Source organism: Sorex araneus, chromosome 2 (assembly GCF_027595985.1).
Source record: "Sorex araneus isolate mSorAra2 chromosome 2, mSorAra2.pri, whole genome shotgun sequence".
NCBI classification, from domain to species: Eukaryota; Metazoa; Chordata; class Mammalia; order Eulipotyphla; family Soricidae; genus Sorex; species Sorex araneus.
This window is the reverse complement of record NC_073303.1, coordinates 280,094,571-280,113,177: the sequence shown is the minus strand read 5'-3', so window position 1 is coordinate 280,113,177 and position 18,607 is coordinate 280,094,571. Positions and strand designations below refer to the sequence as shown.

Below are 18,607 nucleotides of genomic sequence, written 5' to 3'. Positions count from 1 at the left end.
CTAAGAAGTTTATGGTTTTAGTGCTGACATTTAGGTCTTTCATCCATTTTAAGTTAAGACAATCAATTCATCACACTTGGGCAAGTTGTGCAATTTATTACAAAGTTGAGCCAAACCAAGTCTTGTGTGGGTCACAGTTTTGCGAGTTGTAGGTAGGAGGTCCCTCAGGGCTGCCTGCAACTTCTCTGTTGACTCTAGTGCAGAATAAGCTGGAGCTCTGGTTCTTAGTCTGACTGGAGCCCCAGGTCAGTTAGTTTGCAGCAGAATGTCCAGGGCCAAGTCTTGCAGTGGGAACTGTGTTGGATCATTGGAATAAGCAGCTGGTGGCATAAAGCAAAAACTAGGGCAGGGGACGGTCTGGTCAGGGTTGATGGAGAATTACCAGGTTCTGTGGGCCCAGGCTGGTGTGCGGGCCCTGACATGTCTGCTCAGAGCCTGAGTAGGACTTGGTTTTTATAGCTCTAGGTCTCCATCTAGCTAGACTAAAGCCAAGGATGTGATCGTAAGCCACTCACCGAACCTCTCTGAGTCTTCAGCAGTTCTCCGAGTCTTCAGCAGTTATTTTGATGAATTACTTGGGTGATACTGTGCTGCAGATGCTGATGACTGGAGGCCACTGACATGGGGGTGTCGAACGTCAGAATAACTCTTTGCTAGAGATGCTGAGCAATGCTCCCTGCCTGCCTTTCATAGGCATGTGTGGCCGAATGACTGAGAAATGCTAAATCAAACCCAAATAGATCTTCTTTACTCCAGGGCTTTCCAGAGCCTTTTTTGGAATGTACAGCTTGACTCTGTAGGAGGGAGGTGCAGTGTAGCATCTCTCAGATCATTTTAACTTGAAAGCACCATTGTAAAAAGGGAGGGGGGGGTTCAATTTCAGATCGGGCCAGTGAAAGGCCCGTAACTAGAACTGGGTTCTGTGTGAGTGTGAGGCTGTGTGGATCAGGCGCCCCTTTACTCAGCCCGGTGCATGAACTGATGCTGTCCTCAGAGTAAGCACTGGACTCTGCTATGCCTGGACATGGCCAACAGGCTGGAAAGGGATTCTGGTCAGCCCACAGACTTTTCTGATCTTCACCCCGAGTTGGTCTGAACATTCAGGGCTGCCTACCTGCTTCTGCTGGGTAAGTGATAAGCCACTGTGCCACAGAACCCTAGAACACCTTGTGACCTGCTTGAGAGAAGTGGGCATTTCATCTTTGACTGTGTCAGAGATGACTCCGGGCTCAGCCTACAGCACTGCTGGCAATAGAGCTGATCGAGTCAGCAGGAAGCTGAGCCCTAGCATTTGGCAAACAGTCATAGGCCCAGGAAGGAACAAGGGACTGGAGGCTCGCTGCACGAGTGTGCATTCCTCTCCCTGCAGCCCAGGCTCTTTTCACTGTGAGGCGTTTGGGAGGGGATGGGTACAGATAGCAATGAAGGAGAAAAATGTACACACTAGCAGTTGACTATTCAATAAAATGGTGAGGATGTGGGGTTGGGGTCGCACCTGGTGCTCAGGGCTTCCTCCTGGCTGTGTGTTCAGGGATCACTCCTGTCAGTACTAAGGGGCACATATGTGGTGCCAGAGATGGAATCGTGATGGGTCACATGCAAAGCAAGTGCCCTAATCCTCATAATACTGCCTAGGCCCTCAACAACAATTTTATATATTTTTGCACTCGATTTTAACTCCCTAGTTTTGCAGGTTTAGATAAATGTTGGCATTGTTTCTAATTCCTCGACAGTGAAATGATGGCTGGCAGGTTGGAGATGAACATGGAGATTGGGGGAGGGAATTCTCTACCTGACACATGGAAAACAGAGGCTGGAGCATGGATTTGACCTCTCACCCATTTCCAGAAAACACTTACTTATAGCCCCCTTCCCCGTAACAACCTCCGTTCTTTAAGCAAGCAAACAGAATGTACTCCACACTTCCCCTTTTGCACCTGAAGGTACCACTGTCCTCCTGGATCATTCCAGAACACACCCTCGTGGTGGGGGAGATAGTATTGGCCACACTGGGGAGTACCACTGAAGCTGGAAAAAAAGATGTGAGCTGTGTCTCTGATTCTGCTGATCATCAGAAATGTCACACATGACCACATTTTTCTTGCCTGACACCCATTGTACAGCTGTGGAGCCCTTTGGGTCACAGGTTGGTCTAACTGACCTCATCTCTCCCTCCCCCCACCCCTGTCCCTTCAAACACACACACCCCCGGGAATGTTTCCTTCATGGCATTGTCTCAAGGGTGAGACCTGCTCCCACCAGCTTCCTTTGCTGATCTCATCTGGCTCTGCCTTGGCACAAAGCTCGCCAGCCTTCCTTGCGCTGGAGCATGCTTCACTGGTCAGGTCCCGAAGGAGACACGGGTTCCAAATAGCCACCCCTTCGTGTTGAGCCGCAAAGGTGGAGCTGGCATTCTCTGCTCCTCAGGACAGCAAGGTCCGTCTGAGGGTGACTCTGCTCACCTCGTCCAGCTCAAAGCTGATGGTAGCCAGATCACAGAGAAAGGCAGAGACAGATCAGTAGGAGCTCTGAGGAAGGAAAGATGCTTTCCAGCTGATTGGAGGAACAGGAAGCCCTTGTGAGAAGAACGTTACTGTTTAAAAACAGGAGGTAAAGACAGTAGGCTCAGTGGGGGGAAACATTTATATGGCTTCTTTTGAGTCATAAGGGGGCACTGCAGAGCTAAGAGATAATACAGACCTGCAGGGTCTCACATGCAGAGCTCTAGGGGTGAAATTTATTGTGGTTGAACACCTTCAGTTCCAGCACCATTTCATTTCAGGTTCCAAGAGATGGCTTCAGAAAATGAGGGACTGTGCCCTTGATGTTTTTTTATTTTTATTTTTTTGGGGGGAATAATGAATGAAAAAGCTCATAGCTCTAAATACCATCTATATGCTAATGACTATAATTTACATCTCCATCAAGACCTGTGCTGGAGTCGGAGATTCACCTGCTGACTCGGTGTCTCCTCCTGGATGGCTGATAGACAGTTGTTGAATCAAGAAAGTGAAGCCATTCTTGATTCCTGTCAGTATCTTCCCAAACTCCCCCTCTCCCCCACCTCCATCTTCCTGCATGTTCTCCAGGTGGGTATCTTCACTCCCCTTGTTTGATTTGGATTTGGCTGTTGTCGGGCAAAGAATTATACCCAGTGGTTCTTTGGGGCCTTGCAATATGGAAAACCAGGCCTCCGTGGAGCCACATCCCTAGCCAATCCACCCCCCTCTTTATCTTCTGTGGGGGAAGGGATATGGGCCATGCTTGGTAATGCTCAAGTTACACTCCTGGTTCTGTGTTCAGGGGTCACTTGATGGTGCTCTTAGTAACATACACCATGTCAGGGATCAAATCACAGTCAGCCAAGTGCAAGTATCTGAGATTTTTATTGTCTCTCCAGCTCCAATCTCTTCCCTTCTCCACATTCTCTTTCTTGCCTTCCTGAATGGCGCTTCTTATTCCTCCTGCCTCTTAAAACACTTACCACTCTCTTCCTTGAAAGTTATGGCCCCAGGTCTGTTGAAGAGCTGGATCTGGGCTTCCTTTCCATGCCCCAGCCCTCTCCTCACCTCTCAAGTTCTGTCTTCCAGGCAGTTACTGACAAATGAGCTGTCTAAGACATTTGGTCTCCCAACCTCCCCTCTCTCCTCAAGAAGAGAGGGAGCGAGCCCAGGGAAGTGATCTGATTCCATGTCAGGCTTGAGGTACATCCTCTATACCCACCACCTAGGAGCAGCCTAACAAATATATTGAGTAAGGGACACCTGAGTTGGTACTAGGGGCCTGGGGCCACTTCTGACAGTGCTCAGTCCTGGTGGTGCTGGAGGGGTGGGGGAACATGTGGTGTTAGGGATTTAATGCAAGGCCTCATACTTGAGTTAAATATCTGGCCCTCCAAATGTATTTTAGTATATAATTGTAAATATTGGAAACTGTCACACACACACATTAGGAGTAGAAAGAATAGCATAGTGAACTCACTTCTCAAGATGCAGGTTCAACAATTATCAACCCAAGTCCAATTTGTTCTCATCTCTTCCCTATGTTGAAACTAGTCAAAGATATCCTATCATTTCAGCTGTCAATACTTTAGTGTACTTCTCTAAAAGTAAAATGACTATAATACCATCCTCACATCTAAACAAATTTTTCATTCTACCTAATATTATTAGATAACCAATGAATTTTCAGAAGCCCCTGAATAGCTTTGTTCTTTAGTTTGTTTACTGGAGGCAGGCTCCAAAGCAGGACCTATATAGCAAATATTATGGTTTTTTGGGGGGTGAGCACTCCTAGGCAGTGCTTAGAGGACCTAGGGTTCCTCCCGGTGACTTTCAGCCAACCAGACCCTCTGGTTGAATGCAAGGACCTAAGGATATGGTGTTGAGGATTGCCTGGGCCACCCCAGTGCTGCTCTAGGGCCACGCCTGGTGGTTTGTGCAGGTTTCCAGGGCTGCATTTGATAATTCTCAGGGGACCAGGCAGTGCTGGCATGCAAGGGCAGGTTGAATCCAGCAAGGCACGAGCCTGTCCCCAGCCTATCTCTCCAGTCCTTGGATATGTCTTTAAACCTACAATTTTCCCTCCAACTTGCACTTTGTTCATTTTGAAATCTATTTGTTTAAGAGACCAAATCTGTTATCCTAGGAGGTTCCTGGAATCTAGATTTGGCAATTGCCTCTCAATAGTGTTCTTTCTTTGTTGTTATGTATTTTGTATTTTTTTGGGGGGGAGGAGTTATACCTGTTGGTGCTCAGGGCTTACTCTTGGCTCTGTGCTCAGTGATCACTCCTGGTGGGACGTTGGGGACTCTGTGGGGTGCTAAGGATTGAACTCTGGTCAGTCACATTCAAGGCTAGCACCTACCCACTGTCTTATCTCTCTGCCCCCTGTTATTATATATTTCAAATTTAACATGCATATTTAAGGTGTGCATTCTGTCAATATGACACATTTATGCATTGTAATATTGCAATTGTAGTGATAATTCTCTAGTCATCACAGCCAGTGGTGTTCTGTGATGTGTTCCTCTGTCTCCTGCCTTTCCTGAAAATTGGAAGGAAGAGGCTTGATGAGGATCATTCTGACTTCTCTGGAAAAAACTCTCCAGCCTAGGGTTCTCCCATCAGGAAGCACTTCTGATTTGCCCATCTCCTGGTGATGTTGATTAGCTTGGCTCAGGTCCTGCATTTTATTAGAACCCATTAAATGTTAATATTTAAATTCTATCATTCTCCCTGTCTATATTGGGTGGAATTCTTTTTTTAAGGAATAACTCACTTCATTAGTTATTTGGCTCCCCTGATCTGTAGTTTGTATAAGGAAGATAAATGTTTGATTTATTGTTTTCAGAATAGCCAGTGGTTCCCGACATCCTCAAAACTTTCCAGAAAGGATTCTTGTTTCAAGTATAATTTTGAGTGAATAGTTATAGTTATAATTAAATACATTGGATGCATTTCAATTTTTCTATGTTTGCTGAATATGCAGGTTTACAACTTTCTCTAGAGTGTCAGGGTTTTCTTTCCAGACCTTGTAGTTCCATGTTTTGTCTGCAGAACCATTGCATGGGACCACAGAGATAGTGCAGCATGTAAGGTGCTTGCCTTGCATGTGACTGAACACAGTTCAATCCAAGGTACCACATAAGATCTCCTGAACACTTCTAGGAATGATCCCTGAGCACAGAAGCAGAAGCAAGTCCAAGAGGCAACACACACAACAACAAAAATATTGAATGTTTTCTTCTTGACTTAGTGCTATGTCATGACTATTTACTTAAGCTCTTGAATTTAACGGAATAAATACCAGGATTCTGCTTTTAATAATTCTTATCCATCTTGATTCTAAGCAGCACATTTACTACTAGATACTGCCATTTCACTCTGAAAACCCAGGGATGTATTTCTACTTGGAATATAGTGGTAGGGACCTAGGCCTGGTCCAGGTTCCTTGCTCTGAGTCAGTGACCTACCCAAGGCCTTGGTTTTTCCATTTGAACAAGTAGACTTGGCAGCAGGTTATTATCAGTCTGTTTCTCATCGTGCCACTTGGGGAACTCTCCTTCATCCTATTGCCTGTGACCTGCAGGTAAAGGTCATGTCAGAGCAGCAGTGTAGTGTGGGGGTGGGATGAAGGAGTGGGGCCCAGAGACTGGGAGGCAGAGCCCATGACACAGGGTTCAACCAACTTCTTAAGGAGTCTGACTAGAGTATATCTGCTCTGTATGCTCGTGCATGAATGTGTGTGTGTGCGTGTCTGTGTGTGTGTGTGAGAGACAGAGACAGAGACAGAGAGAGTAAGAGAGAGAAAGAGAAAGACAGAGAGACAGAGAAAGAGAGAGAAAGAAAAAGACAGAGAGAGTAAGAGAGAAAAAGAGAAAGAGAAAGAGAGACAGAGAGACACACACACACAGAGAGAGAGAGAGAGAGAGAGAGAGAGGTGGGTCCCCCACCCAACTAGGACAGATGTGGTAGTGTTCAGTAGACTGAAGAAGGAAATCCCATGCTGGATGCTGGTTTCACTGTGTAGTTCCATGTGAATCTGGGGCTCCTGGGTACCCAGTGATTTCCCTCCGCTTTCTGCCAGGGCTGCTTCCACACCACGCGTTTCCTCCCCTCCACCTCCAAGCCCACCCTGGAGGCAGACACAGCCTTGGCAGCTACCCTGGCAGTGCCGCCTGTCTGGGAATTCAGACATCCGAGTGCCGCAGAGTCCGCTGGCATTTCCTTTTGTCTGCTGCAGGCTTCGATTGCGCGGAATCGATAGCAGGCATTCCACGAGCTTTCTGATGAGCAGGCCTGCCGCTGAGTTGTTGTCTGCCTTCCCGCCCTCCAATCACAAGGCCCCCATTTCCCCATCTCTGTCAGCAGGTGACTCTAGCCCCCAGAGAGAAAATCAGTTTATCTGATGGTCACATGGATCTGATGAGGTATCCAGAGATGATGGAATGTCTCTTTCTCTGCTTCCTGACATTAGCTGCCAATAGCGAGGAACCGATGGGGCATGTTATTAGCCAAAGACAGGGGCTGGCTCACTGTTCTCCAGTATCGTTGCCATCTGCCGAGTATAAACAGTGAGCTGGTTGCTCTTAGCAGGAGGAGGGGTGTTCTCCACCTCGCAAGGCTCTCCCATGTTTAGGAGCCCCCGGCCTGTTTCCTGAGACCCCCTAGGTGGGGTCAGGCCTTGCTCCCATTTGAGATGTCTGGGGATGAATGCTCAGTTGTTTAGATGAATGCAGAGTTGCTTTGATGGTTAGACGCCATCCCAGGAAGAGGGTACTCAACCATTGTATGACTGAAACCACTGTATGACTGAAATGCAAGCATGAAAGTTTGTAAGTCTGTAATTGTACCTCATGGTGATTCATTAATAAAAAAATATTTTTTTTTTAAATAGAAGAAAATTCTGGAGTGATAGTACAGCGGGTAGGGCATTTGCCTTGCATATGGCCGACCCGGATTTGATTCCCAACATACCACATGGTCCCCCAAGCACCACCAGGAGTGATTCCTGAGTATAGAATCAGGAGTCAGCTCTGAGCATTGCCGGGTATGACCCAAAAAGCCAAAAAAAAAAAAAAAAGGAAGAAGAAAAGGGATCCTGGTTTCCTTAGAAGTGAATGATAGCCATAAAGCAAGTGGATATCCACATGAAAAATATTATATATGTATATATGTCTGTGTATGTGTGTGTGTCTTATATATAGAGAGAGACCCTTGCCTCACACCATATACAACTATTAACTCAAAATGGATAATACACCTAATGTAAAAGCAAAACTTTCAGGATAAAAAAATGTATGGCTTTAAAACAAATAATTATTAGCTATGACTCAACAGAATAATAATTCATAAGAGGGAAAAGTGATAAATGAGAAGATATGGGCTTGAGAGATAGTACAAGAGTAGGTGTTTCCTTGTACACTGTGCGGTCCCACAAGCCAGCCAGGAGTGATCTCTCAGCAGAGTCAGGAGTGAGTCCTGGGCACCACCAATGAGACCCAATAACAACAACAGCAACAACAAAAAGAAAATTAAAAGATGTGGCACAGACTTGGAGAAAATATTTGAACATTAATGTCTTAAAACTTAATGAAAAGTCACACAACTCAATTTATAAATGAGCAAAAGAGCTGAATAGACATTTTAGCAAAGAAAGTATACAAATGAATAATATGCATATGAAAAGATGGCCAACATCATTAGTCAGTGGGAAATGCAAATCAAATACACAATGATATACCACTTCATGCCCAAGGGGATGACTATAATTTTACATTTTAAATGTAAAGAATGGAACCCTTTATATTATGATTGATGAGAATGTAAAATTACACAATCACTTTGGAAGATTTGGTAATTTTTTAAGTTGAACAAATTTACCAGCAATTCTGCTCCTAGACCTCTACCAAAGAAAATAAAAAAAACCACAAATACCTGTGCAATGACTTTCAGACAGCTATCATAGCAACATTATTCATAATGGCCAAAAAGTGGAAATAATTCAAATGTCTTACTGGTGAATGATTAAAGAAAATGTGGTATATCCATACAATGGGACATTAGTTATCAAGATAAAGTATTGGAGCCCTGATAGATGCTACAATATGGAAAAACCTCAAAAACATTATGCTAAATGAAAAAAAATCAGATGTGAAGAAAATACAGAGCAAACTCATGGACTATCCAGAAAGGGCAAATCAATAGAAGCAGAAAGTAGATCATGTGGCCTGAGGTTGGAGCTGGTGAGAAATTATTGACTGCAAATGGGCATGAGAGAACTTTGGGGATGATGGACATGTTCTGAAATCGGCATGTGGTGATGGATACTCAGCTCTATAAGGATGCTGGAAATCATTGAGCTGTACACTTGCAATGAATTTTATGATCTGTTCATTATACCCCCATAAAGCTGTTTAAGAAAAAATAAAGAAGGGAAAGAGGTAAATTTCAGCAATTTCACTGTCGAGGAAGTACCTGGGGGAGTGGGTACAGGGCCTCCTGGAGACAGTCAGCTGCCAGGGCATGACCAGATGCAGCCGTCTGAGTCCTGAGCATCTTCCACTGCTCCTGGGCACCTCTAATCTTCAACCTGTTGGTTCCAGCTCACTGCAACATTCCCTGAGCTTTGCCCCCCTCCTTCCTCACACAGCCCAGGGCTTCTCCTGCTCTGCACCCCTGGGGCCACTGTACCTTGCTCCTCTCCTATTTCCCTCTTATCCACTCCATTGTCCTGGGACTCGGGCATGTCCTACATGCCAGAGTCCCTCATCGGGCTGGCACATGGCTGAGCCATAGGCAGGCTGGGTGTTTAGGAGTTGGGGAATGGTCTAGAGTATATGCATGCAGAGCTGACAGCAACTGGCTGAAGGAGAAGGTTGTGGGATGTAAGAAAACATAAAGACCCCGGAATGCATGACATTTTCCTACCACATATAGGAGGCGCTGGAGTGGTCAGTGGAAGCTCAAAACAGGCCCATAACCCTGAAAAAGGAAGAAGGATGCTGAGGAGTAGCTAAGGATTGAATTGGGGGTGAACTTTTCTGAATTCGGAGAGAAGAAACATCCTGGGAAAGTGACCCCTCTCATTGGTTTAGTCTTCTGGGCATAAGCCTCCCTCTCTGGATTTTGATTCCAGTCTTCTTATCATGCCTCCATCCAGCTAGGACTCAAACCTCTGTCTAAAGAAACTCACGCCCCTCCCACTGGGGCCCAGGAAGAGGCATCTTCCTGCTGCTCTGACCTGAAATTCCGACTCATGGACAGCAAGTGCACTGAAAGGCCTGGATTCTAACCCACCGAGGATGCCCTCAGTACGTGTCCATCACGCCAGACCAGACGCTTCTGTGCAGGGGGCACAGAGATGTGGGCTGGGGCGCCCTGAGCCAAGCAGTACGGGGCACCCTCAGGATTATTCTCCTTTCTTTTCTCTCGAGCTTCATTGTTATTCCAGAGGCTTCACGATGAAAATTACAAAATAATACAGCTGCAATTTGTGGTGTGTGGTTGTGTGTACCAAATTGAGGCTCCCCATGTCCCCTCTCTCAGAAACAGAGCATTGGACACTCTGCTCACTCCTCACTGTGGCTGTCGTCACTCACATCCTGTGAGTGATCCTCACCCCTCCTTAGATTTCTCCCTTGTCCCTGGTATGGGGGTGACATGAAGCATCTGGGCAGGGATGGTCACCCAAAACTCACCTATGTGTGCCAGAAGGGCCCAAGGCACCAAAGGGACCCAGAGGTGTGCCCTGGCTAGAAGAAGAGATGAGCAGTGTCATAGAAATACCCACCTTATGTTTTCTGGGGGGGCTGGCGGAGAGAAGAGGCCCATTGCCTTTGGTGTTGTCACCGAGGCCACCAAATCGCCATGGGTTCACTACTGTCCCAATGACTTGTGCGCCAGGGAAGGGAGGATGGGTAAAGTGGGGGGTGCTGCTAGAGCCCTGGTCAGGAGCGGCAGGAAATCCTGGCCTCTGAGGCGTTTCGTGGAGGAGGGAGAGCCAGATGGCAGGAGAGAGGCAGGGCTCAAGGAAGGAAGTAGGGGGGAGGGGGAGATGAGTAAACCCCATTCTACCCCAAACTCTTCCTACACGAGTTTGTCTTTGCTTCTGTGAAAGCTCAGCTTCCTTTGCAAGAAGGCAGAGAAAACCCCAATGACATCACTCCTGGGGAAACTTGGGGCAAAGTCAGAGGTGTCAGAGGGAGAGGGCCACGTCTGGGCAGCCTGAAGGGAGCATAGTCCTGAGGAAGGGACAATAGGAGTGAGGACTGCGGGGGGGGGGGGGGCGAGAGGGGCTGGCCATGGAGCAGCCTGGCACCCTCGGGATTAGAAAGGCTGGAGGTCATGGTCATAAACTCTGAACAGCCATGGGGCATGGGATGAACGAAGGGGCTTCCCCAGGCTTGGCTTCTGCTCCCTCGTAGGTACAGGACAGCACCTGTGTCCCACTGGGTGCGAGGACTCGGCCCTCCTCATCAGGCTCACATGCAAGTCTGTCCCACAATGACTGTGTTGTCTGAGGACGAAACACAGAGTTCCCACAAAGTGCCTAGCACAGCACCTGGCTCACACCTGCCCTGCGTGCACTCTGAGGGCTGCCACTTCTCTGTCCCTCCTTCCCTGGTGACAGCACCTTCCACTCCATCCTGTGTCCCTCAAGTGGATTCAGATGGAGGAGGAGGAAGGGAAGGAGCAACAGAGGAAGGATGAGGAATTCCTGTCTCCCCCGACTCTTCTCCCCCACCAACAAAAAAGCACATAGAAAGTCCTTGATAAATCCACGTTCCTGCTACATTCAGTTCTCCGCCTCCCCTTCCCTCCAACCCCTGTCCTGAGAGTCTGTGGCATGAAAGAAGACTCTTTGGGAAGAACGATCTTCTCTTATTGTAGAGAAAAGTTCGAAATGGAGGAAGGCACCATATCGATACTCTGATCTATTTCAAGTAGAGTCAGATCTGGCATAGAAATCAGGGGGCTTCCATGCCTCCTGAAAAGGGGCAGGCGAGATGATGAACACTCTTAGGCTGCTCACTCACTCTTGGGGTTCAGGGTGTCCGTAGTCAGAGGACCTCTCCAGAAAACCACCTGCCCAGGAGTCATTTCACTCCTGTCTGTCCATCCCTAGTAGGGGGAGGGGGCACTTGTGGGTCAGCTCCAGTCCAGTCCGGACCCCAAGAGGCAAGAATTCTGGGATCTGTAGTTCTCAGGCTTCCAGCTGCTGTGAGCCTGTGGGAGCAGCAAAGGAACAAAGTGTGGTTTTCCATAGGGCAAAGGGCAGAGGTAGGAATAGCCCCTAATCATGCAGTCATGGCAGCAGACTGCATGGCAAGCCCCAGCTCAGAGCTGCATGGCTGTGGGAGATGGAAGAGAGAGGGGGGTGGCCTGGGTTCCTCCCTGTGAGGCAGATGGGATGGCAGCAGGCACAGAAGAGTCCCAGCAGGAGGCCCGGGCTGTAAGGCTACCCACCATGGTGATTGGCAGCATGGCCAGGACTCGATGACGGGAAATCCTGTGCCACTCCCAGAGAGCCACAGACCAGCGGAGAATAAGGGAACTGCCATGGACGGACATGAGAGTTAGAAAAACACAAATCCAATGAATGTGGTGATCAGGACACTTACCAGGACTCCAGCTGAATGATGCCCAGAAGCTGCCACCTGCCGTGACCAGGCCCTGGTGGGAGCCAGATGCAGACCAGTAGCTCAGTCCCAGCCAGCGTGAGAGAGAACAAGGAGGAAGAGAAAATGAGGATGCGTGAATGCTGTTCCCATTGCGTATGATGTAAGTCAGTTTGCAGGGATGTCAATGTACACGTGTAATTTTCAACCACCCAGGCAGATACTCTTAGTATTTTGCAGCATCATTATATCTGTTATTACCAAGCAGGTTGAAACTCTTATGATTTCTCATCTCAGAGGCGGCTTAGAGAGTGAGTGAGCTGCTTGTCTTGCAGTTGGTCAGAGGTGAGGCCAGGACTGGGCTGGGGACCCTGCCTCAGTACACCGCAGACAACACCAGACAGCACCAGGGGGCGGGGGCGGGGTACCAGCACACAAGTTCAAGGACAGGGCTTGGGGCTTCCAGAAGGAGGCATTCAGGCCAACTGGGAAAAGGGACACTGTCATGGAAGGAGGTGGCATGGTGAGAAGCAGGAGTGGGATGGGCTCCAGGTTCAGGGCAGGTGGAAAGGGTGGGCACCCAGAGAGCGGCATTGCGTCAACAGCATCCTGGAAGGTCCCACAGCATCAGGGTGGGGAAAGGAAACAACGAAGATGCGTTGGCACGTGAACCATTGCCTTGTCAGTACTCACTGTTTTGCCCATTTCGCACGAGGACAGCAGCTGCTTAGGTATTGCTAGAAAAGATCCTGGGGTTCAGCAGGGAGGTAAACAGACAGTCACTCCAGTGTGGGGACAGCTGTCTGCAAGGCTCCTGAGCCTAGACCAATGAGCTCTCCTGAGCGGAAGGGGCCCTGGCTACAGAGGCTGAAGGACAGTCTGCAGGGCTGAGGAACAGGCCCCTGGAGGTGTTTTCTTTGGTCCCGGGAAGATGTCCCTGGCAGGGAGTGGGCAGGGGAGAAGCTGTCAGGCAAAGCCGGATACTGGTAACTTGACAAGTGCCCGAACTAAGGCAGGGACAGAAGCAGGGGGCGGATACCAGCTCAGTGTGTCGAGATGACACGATGTGGTCACACTGGGTGTGTGTGACTGAGGGAAGGAGCCTCGGGACATTGTGGGCCATTTGCCCATCCCTGGAAGTTGGAAAGCCCTAGAAAAAGAAAGCCAGAAGGGCAGGCCCTGATCCCAGCAGGGACAGCAGGGGACAGGACAGGGAGAGTGGGTAGTGCACAGGGTAAGAGTCCATCTGCTCCCAGGGCTCTGGCTCGGCCTTGAAGTGCCTTAGGCAGGAAGTGTCGCTTCGGGGCCAAGTGCAGTACGGCCTGCACATGGTGATGGCGACAGTAATGCCCGTAAGTTTGCCCCTCCTGCCCCGCCCCTCCTCCTCGCTGCCCAGGAAGGACAGTGTCTCAAGTGGTTTCCTTGACCCCTTGTCCTGGTCCCCTCTGTCTCAGGAACCCCCTGCAGGGATGCACAGAGCCAGAGCACCGAGAATCTTCCCTGAGCATGTTCTCCATCTCCCTCCTCAGGAATGGAGGTTTGTACGCAGATTTTTCTTCGCTCTTTTGCATTTGAGTTCTGACTCAGAAATAGGGAAAAAAATCCTAAAATCAAAGTACAGGAGGTGGGGGAGAGAGATACCCCAAAGTGTTTTTAATTTGAATAGGTTTTTCTTCCCATATGAAAAGGCGACAGTTTATTGCAAAATATTTATCTTCACTGTGGTAGCTATGGTTATTGATGGAGGTGGCGGTGGGCTAAGGGGAAAGTCCCACGAAGGGTTGTGCTCGGTGAGCAGTCTTCACCTTTCCCATGCTGCTCCCACCCACCGCTTTGGGTTTCTGGGTTCCCAGCAGGCCCTGGCTGCTTCCTGCAAAGGGTGATGGGTCTTGGTTGGTCTCATGCTTGGTCCTGCAGGTCAGAGCTTGGGTTTCTGGCCCCAGGTTTACTAAATGCAGCTGGCGAGTGGCATGGGATGGGTGGATGGCCTTGGGGTGGGGGTCCCGGGGGCCCTGGGACTGGGGATCAGTGAGTCGAGCCTACTTTTCCATTTCATGCCGGGGTAAGAGTGACCAGAACTCTGTTCACATCTGCTCATGGCGGCTCGCTCAGCTGTTCCTTCCCAGAGCCCTCTCTGTCCCTGTCCCACCTGAGAGATGCCCCAGCACAACAGACACTGGCAGAGAGTTTGGGGAATCAGAATTCAAAGGGATTCTGCAAATTGAAATTGAATTTGTTTTGGTGGAGCTTTTAGAGCACAGTTTCCCCAAGTGGCTGATACCATGCTAAGTGGGATGAGGGGAGAACACTTTCTCTTTGTTTACTTAAAGACGGTTGATATGCAGGGGGTAGAAGAACAGTAAGTTTGGTTTTTTTTTTTTTTTTTGAAAAGGGGGATGCAGGTCCAGTAAGTTTGGGAACCTCTGGGAGCTGAAGTCAGCAGCCTGCGGTGCTCCAATTCACACGCAAAGTCTAAAACCCAATTAGGAATAACCTTGCAGCTCACAGTGCTTTAATAAAATAAAATTTGAAGAAAAAAAAAAAAAAGAAAGACCAGCAACTCTCAGGTCTGTCTTGGACTTCAGATTAGAGGCATTTGGTTCTGTCTTGAGCCCAGTCTGCCGTGAGAACTCTGCTTCCTCGCGTGCCCCGTTTCACAACTGCCCCTCAGGGAGGTTGCGTTGGACCACCAGGATCTCTGGGGAGCAAGCGTTTAGGAGGTGGTTCTGGAGTCCTAGGGTTCAGAGGAGCAGTAAGGGTGCAGCTGCTGCCCAGGGGTGGCTGTTTGGGGGTGATGTTCGTGCCTCCTGTTGAATGTGCAACTTTGGCCATGGCCAGCGCACAGCCGAGTCCCTGCTGGCACAGCAGCTGATGTGCACACACGGGGTCCCATCGGAGGAATCCCCCCAAGGGAGCCGAGTGTCTGGCCAAGCCCCTGACTTGGTCTCAGAAGTTTCTAGCCACACCTCATAAATTGGCAGTGTGACATTTGGCTGTTCGCTCGGAAGAGACATCGGGGTGATTTAGGGCTTGAGCTGGCGGTTTCTGCCACGGAGGCCGGAGGCTTTATGAGCGGTTTCTTCCTTCCCGTTGGACTCAGCTGCCTTCTGGCTGAGGTTTATGGCTGGGAGGTTGTAAAGAGGAAGGGAGTCGGGCCCATCTCCTGCGCTTGCTGCTTCTCTGCAGGAAGGCAGCATCTCAGAGTTGGGGTGCAGGCGGTGAGCTGCCCTAGTCCTGAGCCCCCCTGGGTTCTTTTGGGTCTCTCCAGGCTGCAGCACCCCAGTCTGAGGCTGCAGAAGAAGGGGTAACCACCTTCTCCTCCTTGAGTATGTCTCCCCAGGGGTCAAGCAAGCCCCAAACTGCAGGTGTGTCCCAGGGGACTCCCCACCCCTCCTCAGGCCTCTAACCTCTTCCCTCCCCCAGGGAACGCTATGGGCTGGAAATGATGGTCTTTAATCATTTCTTAAGTGACCAGCCCAGAAATCATTTCTTAGTGCCAAACACACAAATTAAATCATAAATCCATAGTGGGTCTGGCCTGGGAAGGACTGATTTGGAGCAGCAAGGCCGCCATGGAGAAAGAAATCAGCACCAGGAGGAAAGGCAAGGGCTGTGCAGAGAAGGAAGCCACACCACCCTACTGGACTGTTGTCACAGAGCTGGGCTGACAGCCCCAGCGAACTGCTGCGTAGGTGGGGGTCCCCAGCAGGAGGCCAGCAGGGAGTGGGTCATCCTGGTATGCAGGTGGCCAGCCAACTTCAGGTAAGGTGCTCATACCACCTACTTTAATGCAGGGGAGAGAGGGGGAGAGAGGGAGAGAGAGAGAAAAAGAGAGAGAGAGAGAGAGAAAATAGAGATGAGAGAGGAAAGTCCGAGAGGAGAGAGAGGGGGGAGAGAGAAAGAGACAGAGGAGAGAGGAGAAAGAGGAAAGAAAGAGGAGAGTCAGAGAGGATAGAGAGAGGGAAAGAGAGAGAGAGAAAGAGAGAGAGGGAGAGGGAGAGAGAGATTTCAATCTGATCCTTCTCCTTTTGTAAGAAACATTAACCCCATTATGGGAAACCACGTCTTGACTTTCTCTCACCTCCCCCTGAGTATTTCTTTCAAGAGGGGCTTCCCGGAAGGATTGATGCAGGGTGAGAGGCACAGTTATTCACTCCATCACACCTATGAGCGCCCTTCCAACCAAGTGTTCCTGGGAGCCCGCTCACTTCTCATAATGCAGATGGGTGGGCTTGGGTATCAGGAGGGTGCCTTGGGAAGCCGTACCCAAGGCTGTTCTGTGCATAGCCCACCACTGGGAACCAGACAGGCCCAAGGCTGCCCCGTTATACCAGGCCCAAGGCTGTCCCATCAACCCCCACCACTGGGAACCAGCCAGGCTCAAGGCTGCCCCATCATACCCACCACTGGGAACAGGCCCACGGCTGCCTCATCATACCAGGCCCAAGGCTGCCCCATCATACCCACCACTGGGAATCCCACAGGTCCAAGAGGCACTTTGATTACCCAGAGAGGAAGGAAGGAGTTGGCAGGCAAGAATATTACCTGAGAGAGAGGGGAACTGGCAGGCACTCAGGAGAGATTCATTATTGGGGTAGGAGAGTCTGAAAGAGGTTTTTGGTTACTTAAAGCCTATTCTCAAATCCTAGCCGATGAAAATATACTTTATGTCTCCCCATGAAGTCAGATTTATGCTTCATTAGGTTCACCAACCATGGGCATACAGAGGACATCAGCAAGCTGCTAACATCCCTGACTCTATCTACCCATCCTGCTTCCCCATGCTGCTTCCCTTGCCTGCAATGCCTTCCTTCGTGCGGACTAGTGAACTCCTGTTCATACTTCAGAGCCCGTGTGAATGATCTGGTCTTCCAAAGAGCCATCAAGTAGGGATTCTTTGTTTCTTCCCACTCTTTGACGTGATTCTCTTTCCTCATTGTTCATGCTACTGTTTAATTCCCATTGACATTTAGTCCTTCAACTTGACTGTGCGTTCCTTGAGAATGCGGGCTGTGTGACAGAGAACTGTGGCATTTCCCTGGGTGGGTGATAAAGTGACCAGAGCCCCATGGTGAAAACTGCCACAAACCTTTCTTTGTCAGAAGGTGCCTTGTTTATGTTAGTCACTCAGCATCTGGGTGGAAAACCTGAGCTCTTCCTCTGCAAAGCAGGAAAAATACAGCCGGTGCCTGTATGACTTTAGAAATCTACAAAGAAGATGATTCTGAGAGCAGGTTGTGAGGGAATGTGTCAAAGCCCTTTAGCTCCTGGAAAAATTCCATTAGAAAGTCAGGGTGTTGGTACTGCAATTATTGTTTGATTCCCAAATGGTGAGAGCGCTTCCAGAAATGTGCTTTGCTTGATGAACCAATACATTTTCAGCCCCACTGATGAATTTGGGAATCGAATACCTGTCATCTCGAAATAATTGACACATCTTGGTGAAGCGCTTACATTCCACTGATGAAATTCTGGATTCTTATTGAGAGTGAGGAGGAAGACGTGTTACATGGGAGCAATATTGTTTTATGGACCTTTATCTTGGTTATTAACAAATGAGTGCTCCATGTAGAAACGGTAGAGGGGGAATTCAGTAATGAAGTTTCATAGGATTATAATGATTATTAGCCTGATGATGATGAAACCCAGGCTTCAGTGTGTGCGGCTTTCTTGGCATTCGCTGTTCTGTGTCCCTGAAAGGTGATGGGCGACAGGCTGGTTACTTCTATCCCCAGCGCTTCATTCCTGAAGATGTAAAGTGGGCATTGACACCTCTAGCATACCTGGACAGGGGCCTCGGCAAATTCTGTTCATTCTAGATACCATATTGGATGTAAATAGCAATCATCTTTTATTTTCAGAAGCTGGTGCCCCCTAGAGGTGGTCAGTGTCAGTGACCCCCCCATCCCAGCCTACCCTCATCCCAGTGCTGGGGACCTGCCCTGGAGCCTCCTGGAAATGCATCTGGCACCACCGTTTAGGTTTTTTTTTATTTCTCACTGCCCACTGTAAGCCTCTAGGAAGAGGGATTTGCCTTTCCAAGTGGCCTCTGGGAACATGCTGCATCTGTATCCACACACCGGCTTTCCACATCTGGTCCGGAATTCAAGCCAGCGGGTTCAGGGCACGCAGGACCCTCCCTTCCGTAGCAGGGGAAGTTAGAGCAAGGTTGCCCTGAGCAAGTGGGGAGGAAATGTGCCTCATCCCCTTTCCCAAGCCTCTCATCTGAACACGGAAACACATGAACATGTGTGTCCCCACACCTAAGAGTGCATGCCTGTGGAGGCAGAGCTGTCCTCCCATGTGTGACTCATGTGTGAGGACACCTGGAGGGCTAGATTGAAAGGACATCAACGCCAAAGCCAAACAGATCTGGTTTGGAATTCTGCCTCTGTCACAGTCCAGCTGCACAGTAGCCAGCCAGGCAAGTTAATCCTGCCGCCTCATGTCAAGACCAGTGAAATGGGAAGATGCTCTTTTTGCATG

The 18,607-nt window shown here is 49.1% G+C and overlaps 1 protein-coding gene across 2 annotated transcripts in view; it reads left to right on the top strand.

The window, feature by feature from the left end:
* The window catches only part of EPHB1 (EPH receptor B1), a 390,176-nt gene that overhangs the window by 216,143 nt on the left and 155,426 nt on the right, over positions 1-18,607 (top strand). The gene's annotated exons all lie outside the window — the stretch shown is intronic.